General features: G+C 37.6%; 1 protein-coding gene across 1 annotated transcript in view; it reads right to left on the reverse strand.

Moving 5' to 3' along the window:
* The window catches only part of LOC105923329 (serine protease hepsin), a gene marked incomplete in the record, with an annotated part of 52,360 nt that extends 40,920 nt beyond the window's left edge, over nt 1-11,440 (reverse strand). Inside the window, 1 exon segment of the mRNA XM_036129050.1 lies at nt 11,243-11,440.
* Between the last annotated feature and the right edge of the window lie 34 nt (nt 11,441-11,474).

An 11,474-nucleotide genomic window follows, 5' to 3' on the forward strand; every position in this document is an offset into this window, starting at 1 on the left:
ATCATATTTATATTCACCGTACGTTCATAAAACTCAAACTGCTCCCGCCTCCCTCTGCAGATCCATTCACCCTTTCCTCCAGTCTCCTCTTTGGCCTCTCTCCAAACAATAATTCACCATCGTAACAGTATCAAGCTGCACTGTGGTCCTAAAGAGATGGCGAACACGCTGACAGGAAACCCGTACAATACGGAATAAAATGGAGGGAACATGGTGTATATTTGATCAATGATAGTGGCACCTATTATCAGCAGGACATTCTAGTGCTGTGGTTGATATTCTGTTTGGCTGGAAATGCCACAGACTTCCCTCCACACGTCCTCGGTCCCAACGTATTTACTCTAATAGCAGGAGTGCACCCACCTCGTTCTAAATATTCTCTCAGTTTTCTATCTCCCCTGCTTTTGTCCCCACACTCCTCCTCCTTAACTCCACAGAACAAGCTGTTTTTGTCTATCTTTGATTGAGACCACCATGGCCTTTGTGTGTATTTGTGTGTCAGAATCAGATTTACTGGCCAAGGTTGGGCGCAAAAGCAAGAAATTTGACTTTAGTTTTGTCCAGTAACGGCAAAAACTGAAATCAAATGACTAAAAATCTACTAAGAAACTGGATTTTCTATGGTAAATTCAATAACAGGTAGATTAATAAAGCTTGATCAGAAGACGTAAGCTAAAAAGAGAATGTGATATTGGAACAAATCTCTACACATTCAACATGACACTAACAAGGTGAAGGGAAAAATAAAGTTTGTGTTACTTTTAACGCAGAGTAAACTGTGAAACACTGGGTTAATCCAACAGTGGTATCCAAGGCAAGGCAAGGCAAATTTATTTGTATAGCACATTTCAGTACAGAGACAATGCAAAGTGCTTTACATGAATAAAATACAGGGAAAAACAGAGTTGTCATGATTTGTTATTGGTTTATTTTGTACTTCTTTCTATTTTACCGATTCTGTCTTAGGTTTAGGTTCTGTTTAAGTTTTGATTTATGGAATAGTTTGAGTTTTGTTGTGGTTTGCTTTTGTTCTTTATTTTATATTATCAGTCAGGGTTCTGCAAGCTTTTAGTTCTGTTCACCTCCCTGTTTTCACCCAATCAGTTGTCACTCCCCTATCAGCAGACACCAACCTATCAGTTCCGTTCTGTCAGTCACTTCCCTGCCTCTGATTAGTTCCACCTGTTTTCCTGTAATTAGTTTCTACTCAATTCACCTGCTCACTCCCCTACTTATACCTGCCTCGGTCTCCTGCACTCGGCCAGATCATTGTTTTTCATGCCTATTGGTGAGTCTCGTCCAGCATTCCCCGTACTCTGTTTGCCTGTAGACCTGACCCAATTAGCCTTTGGAGTTCTGAGCCAGCCTGACCCCGATTCTCCTGTTTTTGATTTAGTCTTACCATTTATCAGTTTTGGATAGTGATGGTGAGATGAAGCCTCATGAGGCATTGAACCACTTGAGCCAACTGGTTCGAGAAAGGGTTCATTTCTTGGAGCTTCATGTGCACACGGAACCACGTGGAGGAGGGAGGGAGAGGAGCAAGCGCTGAGGCACAGAAATACGGTGCATGTGGTTAAAAAATGCAGAATTAATAAAAACGAAACTTATAAACAGACCAAGTGGCGTTTTAAACTGCATCTGGTTAGCAGAACTGTTTTATGATCCAGCGTGCAGCCATGACTGGTTTTGAATGAAACGGTCATCTGGCAAACTCTGAGCCACTTCCCAAAGCAGTCACGTGGTACAGCCGGGCAGCGAGGCTTCGGCCGTCACCGTTTTCGGCTCCTCCCCTAAAAGAAGCAAGCTTCGATACGCGCTTTAAGGAAACGCACGCTCCATTACTCGACACACGCCTCGAAGCCTCGGCACATCACGTAACATCACTAGTTTTGGACTATTTTGGTTTTTTGAGCTATTGTTGTTCATGTTTGGGCTAGATGCCCCATTAAGTTCTGTCTGATCGTTTTTTCGTTAATAAATTTCCTTTAAATATCATCTGCTTGTCCCGGCCTGAATACTGGGTCCTTCTGTCCCGTTCTTGACAAGAACTAAAAGCAAGTAGGAATAAAATGTAGAAACAAAAATAGAACTGGAAAACTAAAAAACTAAAAGCAAACATTAAAAACAGTTGGACTACAAACTTATTCTAAACAAATGGGTTTTTAAATCTTTGATTTAAAAGGAACTCTCACTCTTTTCAGCGACATTTTACAGTTTTTTCTGAAAGTTGTTCCAGATAATTGGAGTAGCATAGGAAACTAATATGCGCTTCTCCGTGTTGGGTTCTGGTTCTAGGTGTATGCAGAGAAAGCTGAGGCCAGAAGACCTTAGTGGTCATGGAGGGTTTGATACCCCCTGACCATATAAGGTCCTATGTGATGTATTTAGGTACTAAGCCCTTCAGGGATTTATAAAACAGAACAGAAGTATTTTAAAGTGGTAAAAATATGAGACGAAAATGAATTTAAACATTAGCCCAATCTCCACAATTAAAGGGGTAGGTGCCCCTGTTCTGTTTTCAGTGTATGAACACAAAACCTGCCGTTATTCAGATTGCAATAAGCGTTCCAAGGGGCTTGTTTGTCCAATTAAAAGTGCCTTTTGGAAACAAAGACCTTAAGCAGATTATTAAACATACTATTCATTAAGCCCCACATTCTGTGTTAAAATTTTGTTTTTATTGATCCTGATGTAACTATCTAAGAATTTAGATGTGTTTTTAAAATTCTAATGGTAAATTAGTAATTGGTGAATTTATGTGGAAAATTGTCACTTTACAAAAGGTAATGCTTGAAACACCAAGACTGTAATTAATCTATATAATGGGTTTCACTTGTTTCATAATGTAGATTGAGAGATCATACACTGTTACAAACAATGCTATCATATGATATATGAACTTTTCAAACCATGCAAAGTCTTGCATGTTATTGCAATAAGGGAAATAAACGTGCTCAAAATGTTCTCAGGAATCAGGATAAGAATTTATTATTTACAGCTTGTTTAAAGGTTGCCATTCACTGTAAAACCATTTCAATGCAGTTAATATTGCTGCATATGTAAATTCTCCAAAGAATTTCATTAAAAAATGTCAGTCCTCAGTAAAAGGCTGGTGCGGTGACAATATGAAGGCTATTACCATAAATTGGTAATCGCTCAAACGCGGTGACTGTGCGGAGGAGAGCTCGTTCACCCGGGCAGGTACAGAAAAATCACAGCGCTGATATCCCGTGGATTTTGCAGTTACAAACACACCTTTCTTACAGTTGACAGCATTTAGAAATAAAATAAATTCACAGGTAATGACAGCGTTGTGGTCGCCACCTTCCATGGAGGGTTGTACCATTTTTACCAAAAATTTACATTGCAATATACTTCAACCATAATTATGATTAACCACAAACAACAAAAATGGCCTGTAGATGTTTGTAAACCAGGACTATCTAAAACAAGAAATATAACTGTTTTTCACTAATCAAATTATTATTCAAAAGAATATTTTTTAAGAGAATAGCTTTAAATTGAGTTGGACAATCCTTGTTGAACACATAGTGCAAAGTGCAATCACTAAACAAGTCTATGTATTAAACAGTTTGACCAAAACTTAACGTTATGGTGAGATTCCTGAAAGTTCTTATTAAAAAAGTATGTGAGGGTCACCATAGCCAGGACCCGTGGAAATGACAGTATTTTTTTGGCTGAAATGAAAAAGAACTGAGCCTAATTTACTGAGACTTGTTGCTTGTTTCAGCAAAAATTGAAGCAACTGGAAGCTGTTTTAACAGCACGACAGTGCTTTAAAAAAAAAGAAAAAAGCCTGTGATCAAATGAAAATGCCATAAAGGCGAGTTATGAGGTGAGCTGATTGACAAGCATTTTGAACCCTTTACTGAGGGTGAATTTGTCAAAATGGTGATGAGAATGGCAGAGAAAACTTGTTTGCCAAAGTTTGCCTGGCTCTTAACACGGGGTACAGAGAATTGAATATGTTTCATCTGATATTAAGAAACAGAGGTAAATGGAGTGGAGTTTGGCTTATTTTCGTTAGCCTGCAACAGTCGCACAGACAAATCTCACACCGCTCTGTTATTGATTTTTTTTGCAGGGAATTTTGCTTTTGCAGAGAATTTTTTTGAGTGTAGAGCTAATTGACCTCCAGAGTCTTACAGACCAAACAAGAGGAACAGATTGATTTGTTTCTCTTCATTCCAACCATAGAGGCCATGAAACTATCATGGAATGAAGTCAATGGGATTGCCAGAACCAAAATCCTCTTTATTAGGCCATGATTATTCACAATCAAAGAATCTGAACTCAGTTACAGCAAATGTACAGGTTACAGCATACAGACATTTTGGAATACACATACAAACAGTATGTTTTTATATAATGAAAAGAAAAATGGAGACTGTGAGTTGTAAAAGTGCAATATACTTTCCTGTGGTCTTCAAGTATGAAAGGCAAACTAATTTAAATGTATTTGTGTTATATGCGAAGACATAAAGAGTAGGACATTTGCAAAAAGAGTTATCAATTATTTCATCTGCATTCAATGTTAATGCTTTAGAAAATGTCAGGCTGAATCAAAAATGAAAACTTTTTTTACACCCTGAAGTTATTACCGTAGTTTATGGTACACTGAGAAAAAGAGCTCATATATACATTTTCAGTTATTTCTGTCACATATCACGAGTCACATGTTTGCTACGTCGGTGGTTTCTCAGAAAGGATAGTCTCTAATGTCATTATCAGTGCATGCGATTGAAGTGTCTAACTTTGGTTTGAAAAGAAGCAGCTTGGACCGCATAAATGTGTCACAATCATTTACTTCTTTAAATATATGGAAGCTTCATTTTTCTCTGAAGAAAAACAAAATATCTATTGGTTTAAAAAAACCTTTCAAAATTCTCAAAGTGGTTTTGAGCCATAAAGCTACTACTTGTCTTTTGATCTTAAAATCCTTTCCAGGGTTCCTGTAGGTTTCAGTCAGTTAAAAGTAACACAATTTAAGACCTTTTTAAAGTCATTACTTTGAAAACTTACAAACTTACTCACTCTGCATTTATCTAAGTTACAAACCTAAGTTACACCTTTATCCACCCAAGCAAGTTTATTGCTTTTAAACTGTTTGTACCAAGCTTCAACACCTTAAAGGTTTTAACAACAAGTTTTTCATCAAAACGATAATTTTTCCAAAATTAAACATCCACAGAACATCAAAAGTAGTGAAGAATGAAAGTATTAATTTTACTGAAAAATAAATATAAATAACTATTGTTTTAAATTTTGACAGGGCCAGAATATATAAATATTTGCTTCTGGTTACGATGCCAACATCGATACAAAAGGATTCTGCACCAACTAGGAGTATTATGTTCAAACATGTGATGTGAAGCTCAGGCGTTGCCAGATCCTAGTAGCTCTGTGGTAGCCCTGAGAAATGGTTTATTCTCTGCGTTACATTTCTCAGATTAAACAGCCAAAAATAGAAGCAAAGCGAGGGTGAACATCGGTCAAGGTTTTGAGCATTGGTGCCGATTTAAGAAAGCAAAGGGGCTCAGAAGGCACTTACTTAGTTAAATGTTTCCTAAAGCTAACCTAAGGACCTGGCAACTGGCCGGCAAAGAGTACAACTGAAGGTTGGAACGAGAATGGTTGAGCAGGAGTGTGTTACAATTGTAGTTATCTCCTTTCAAACACAGTATGTGTGTCATAGGTTTTGAAACTGTGATGTCTACAACTTTTACTCAACAATTTAAATCCCTGATTTAAATGAGTAAGATAGGATGTTCATCCAGTCTCTATAGTTTGGACTGTAGTTGTAAAGAAGGATCTCGTAGCGGTTCTGACTTCTCCTCATGCAACATAATCAGTGTATTTTGTTGTCTCCAAACTAGATTATAAGACCAACCTGCTTTGATACATTACTTTGACTAACAAAATGTAAAACAACTTATGTCTCTATGCCCAAACAATATGTTTATTGGTACATCTGATGCTAATAGCAAATGACTGCACCCTATTTTCTGTATTGCTTTGCATTCTTCAGACAGAACTTAAGATTTACTCGGGGAAACAGATTTTAATGCCACTCTAAAACTAACAAGGAAATATTTTTTTATATTTGAAATACTTGTATTCAGTTTGAAAACACTTTATAGAGAGTTTTCAAACTGAATACTGAGATATAATCTCTGGGGAATCAAAGGTAAGGCTGGGTGTGGAGTAGTGGGATCAAACAAAAACCGACCACAGATGCACACAAGATGAAGTCAGAGCAGAAGCTCTGAGTCATTCCTCTACTAGTTGTCATGGAACAACAGTAAAAATAAGTACAACCATGTGCTACTGTGCCCGTCTGAGCTTCCCTGATTGCTCACACCCATACAATGAATAAGTAGGTCCTGAAAGATGTAAACACAGATTAAGTCTAAAAATAAAAGGCAACCCATTTGGTCTTAGCTCAGAACAAACGAAAAATAAGCCAGGCAGTGTGTGCCACTCCTAAGCCAGACTATTTTCCTCTAATTATACATAACATGATTCACTGCACCCTGGGTGGACGCCCCTCAGTCGTGCAACAGAAGCTGAGAAAACCAAAAGTCCGGCCTGCCATTTTCAGACAGAGAATAAATCACAGCACGCACACCAGGACAGAGAAGACCTGCTGGAAAACAAACGTAGAAGGGTTTCTTTGGGTGCAGAGAACTTCATTTCTATACTCTCTAAAGGTAAGCTACACTATGTGAATTTTGTGAATGTATTTGGAAGATAGAGTTAAACTGTAAATATTGTCCAGTCACTGGAAAACCATTTCAGGACATTTAATTTTGAGGTGGAGGAGTATCTGCCTTATTTACATAAGAGGCATTGGCTTTCAGTGTATCAGCAGTTTGATATTAGACATATTTATGTTTATATGTACCTCCTATACATTTAGTGGTCTCATGTTTCCATCTATAGCTGCCATACATGACAGTGAACTCTTTCAGAGTAATAAGACTGCAAAATATTCAAACTGTGCTACAGTATGGAAAAAGTAGGACACAAATTTCGGATTCCTTTTGTGTTTTGGTCTTCTGTCGGTTTTCAATGATGCTGGGCAGAGATGATAAATGAAGTCCTGATATGTATAGTGGCGGTGGGTGATAAGGGAAATTTGTTGTATCAATTATTTTGTATGTAAACACACATCTCTGACACTAAAACCGAAAGAGAACATTTCCAAGCAGATCTTAATCAGTGTGCTCAATTTTATCAATTTCAGTCAAGCACAGCTGACATTTAACAAATACACCAACATTCCTAAAGAGCTATTTTCATTTTTGAAGTGACTTGTTGTGAAGGTATTATCAGTAATAGTTGTAAAAAGATGTCATTTGACTGTGAGCTTGCTGAATGTCAAATATACATCCCCGTAACAAGTTATTCAGATGTACGCTGGAGCAATCCACCTCATCGGTCGGGTTGGTGAACCAGTTGATTGTTGGTCTGTCTTGATCATTTTCAAACAACTCCAGAACATGCCATCATCTAACAACCGACACAAAGTCCAAACGTTTAATCCATTCTTAGCAAAGCTAGCGCACCGTGATGGGTCGTAGTTGATGTGGAGGAATGATTCAGCTGGTAGCATCAAACAACACAACTTCCTAAAAAAACATGGAGGCTGTCTGGTCATAACAACAGTCAGTCAGTCAGTCAGTCAGTTAGTTAGTTAGTTAGTTAGTTAGTTAGTTAGTTGGTCACTGTTCGTATCCACTACCATGTCACTATATCCCACTGACAATAACTCTTTCATTTTGAGTAGAGCTAAATTGCTGAGGTCAGCTAAAACAGGCAGAGTATGTCTGACAAACAAGCTCACGCTGTTATGACGTCTTTCTGCTACAGATAAGGGAAATATTTCTGATAATTTCACAGAACCTCACTTGACAAAAAAAAATCCAAACTAACCCTTTAAACCTTGAAGCACACTCTGTATTAAACTGGTTTGTCTAACCCCAAAAACCATTTGACTTTAGTAATAAATAAAAGGCAATGTGCCACTCTGGTAAAGTCCACTGCTGCTACTTGTAAATGTAATTATTATCATTATTACCATTAGTTGTTGTATCAGTACTCATGTTTTTTGTCACAAATGGACTCCCACACCAACAAAGAAAACATCTCCTGTGCTACATTATTCATGTGAAGAACTGAAAGTTTGCAGCCTGAACACACAATGCACCCAGCATCCAGGCTGTTGTGATTTTATAAGCAGGGAAGACATTGTCAGCTTTAGAAAATGTTATTCTTATTGTTTTACTGTCAATGCTTTTGCAGTCTTGGGGATATGACTAGAAACCTTTCCAACGGCTTCAAGCACAAAGCAGCAGCTTGAGGCAAAGGACTACTTGTGTTGTTTCCTTCTACCTGCGCTAAAGAAACATAAATGTTTAAGAACCCTCCGTTGGTTTTGTTTAAAGGCTGAAACATCCATGACTTCTGCTTGCATTGGTGGCAAAGTGTCCAAGACCTTTGTTTGATGGGCATTCAGAAACCTGGTGTTTTAAAAGAGCCTGGTCATAAAATACAGCTTTACTGTTCATTTTTATTTTAAAACGACAAAGGTTAGCTTGTGAAGATGATAAAAGGGAAGTTTAATTCAACAAATAAATTGTGGAAGGCACGTTTAAAACCTTCGCAATACATTATTCTCGTTTCTACCGTTTTAAATATTGCATGTGGCTTTTTCCCTAAACGTGTTTATCATTATTTGTGACTCCAGCTCCAATGATATTGTATCTATCTGGATTAAAGCCCACCAAGTGAGACAAATATTACATCAGGCTAACTATATGCTGTTCCAGCCGAAAAACAAACGTTATAAATAAATCCAGGGAACATCAAAAAGACAGCAAAGCAGTTTTTGAACAGGCCAGTTAATCTTTAACTGTGAAGTGGACTGATGTCGGTACACAAATCCAGAAAACAGCATGACCTCTCCGGCATTTTCATCTGTGCATGTATGTGTGCGGTATTGTGTCGTTGTAGGCACGAGCGTGTGTGTGTGTTAGGTGGGAGAAGAGAACAAAAACAAGGGTGTGTTTAACCTGGGCACTCACCCATCTTCCCCTCTGTCACAACTTTCTCAGCATACATGGGTACGCAGGAGGAAGCAGAAGGCAGCAGAAGACAATGATGAGAGTGGTTTCCCACTTCCCTTCCTCTCTCAGTAACTGCGCCGGGCAGGTGCTCTGAGCTCCTGCCAGTACCTTTTGCCTGGTGATGTGTAGAAAACATTCCCCATGAAAGGAGTCACAAAACATTTAATCAATAAACATCTGCTAAATGGACACATAAACCGATAGATGTCACAAAAATTGCATATTAATAAATGTACAATTTTTATAATCTTTATTTTCCATTGCAAAATGCATTCAATGCATGCAATAATAATAATGATAATGCTCTAATAAGGTGATACTAAGGTTGTAACTCGTTTAACAAAATGAAAGAAAACATCTAATTTTAGTTTAAGTGTCACATTATCAGAAATATTTTGCACAAACACCCTGTTACAATCTCATGTAAAATAACCTTAGTAAATGGGGGATAGATTGTGCAGTAAACTGTTCTTCTATACAAACTACTAACCTAAACTCGCTTTATTTTCTACAAGAAAGTGAATCAAAAGACATACAAAAAAATACTCAATATTCATTATTTATCACTCAATCATGGAGTGGATAGAACTTCTCATATAAATGACTATGTCAATAGTTTTGAGCTCACAGTGATTTATTAGAGACGTTTTTTTACCCGCCTTGACTGTAAAATAACAATATAGAGCTTCGATCAGTTTTACGAACATGAAGTAGTTGCACAAGTTTGAATTTAATGTGGATTTTCACACACAGTCTTGAATGCATAAATACTCCCTTATTAATAGTTGGATGCATACCACTTTCCTGGTTACACCTCTGACACGTGGTTTGTATAGCCGTCAGCATTCTACTTCCATTCATTCGCGCTCGATATTTGACAACTCTTCCTATCAGAAATTGTAGAGAAGATTTAAATTTGCAGATTTCCTGCTCCACTCCGGCCGTTCCGAAAGCGTAATGCCGGCCGTTTCTATCGATTTCAAAGTAAGTTTGGGTGTGTGTTTGGAATCCTTTTTTCCTGCAGGAACACATAACTGTGTCCAAGTTTCACTCTTCTGACCCAAAATGTCGTCTCCATTGAAGAAAAATTGGTGAGGATGTTTAAGAACAACCCAGGAACCACTGAGCCTGTCATAACCTAGAAGGTGCTGGAAACAGCAGCTAATCATGTTAAACATCAACCTCGACAGACAGAGTGTCGACCAAGAAAGAAGCCTCCGATCTAAAATCGGTCAAACCAAAATGGCTTCTGGAGAAATGTTTTATAGTCAGCGAAGACAAAGTTAAGATACGTGTCAAAAATGACAACAAATGTGTTTCTAGGAGTTTAGACATCTTACAAAGCTAGTAACACTGTGCTAACTGTCCCGCATGGTGGTGGAAGTATGATGCTGAGGGTCTGATTTGCTACCAGGAACTAGTCGATTGCTCTACGCCAACAGAGGCATCAACCACAGGTACTTCATCTCAAATGGACAGCTTGGCGCTTTTCCAAAACCTCAATAATCCCAAATGCGCATGAAACACGATTTCGAAGGGATAGCCTCGACCCCGTTGAACAGGTATGAAATGTGACTAAAAGTGAGGTCTGTGGCAGGAAACCAACAGATTTAAATGACCCCCACCAAATCTGCAGAGGAATGGTCAAACATCCAGCCAGTTTGTTGACAGTTCCAAAAAACATATTCTGTCTCTGGAACTTACAAAGAGACTTCTGTCTAAATATTACTGGCGATATATATATATATATATATATATATATATATATATATATATATATATATATATATATATATATATATATATATATATATATATATATATATATATATAATATTAAATTAGTTACACATTAAGCAACATCAAGTACGCTACATGTTATATCCATTGTCCTCAGGAAAGAACATGTTAAAAAGGTTAGAGTTGCTTTTACTCAGAATAACCGTTCAAGGTTATAATCTTTTTAATTTGACGACCATTAACTTGATAGCAAGTAATTACATTGTAGTAAAATAAAACAACATGGTTTAAAAACCAATTTAGCGGGGTTTTTTTTCTTTCTTCACGGCGACTCACCTGTATTCCTTTACAGCAGGTGGAGTTTTTGTTGTTTTTCTTCTTTCTCTTTTGAAGCAAATGAAAATTGTCCTTTGAAAGTTCCGTTTGAAAAACGACAATAGGCGAAAAACAAGCTTTTTTTTACGCCCGGATAATTCTGCTGAAGCCCCACCGCGGGTAAATCCTGTTTCTTTCCCTAAATCCTCTCTTTTCCTCTCTTCACAGGTTACTGACCCCGGAGAAAAAAAAAAGTGTAGCAACGTT

This window comes from Fundulus heteroclitus, unplaced genomic scaffold (assembly GCF_011125445.2).
Source record: "Fundulus heteroclitus isolate FHET01 unplaced genomic scaffold, MU-UCD_Fhet_4.1 scaffold_132, whole genome shotgun sequence".
NCBI lineage: Eukaryota > Metazoa > Chordata > Actinopteri > Cyprinodontiformes > Fundulidae > Fundulus > Fundulus heteroclitus.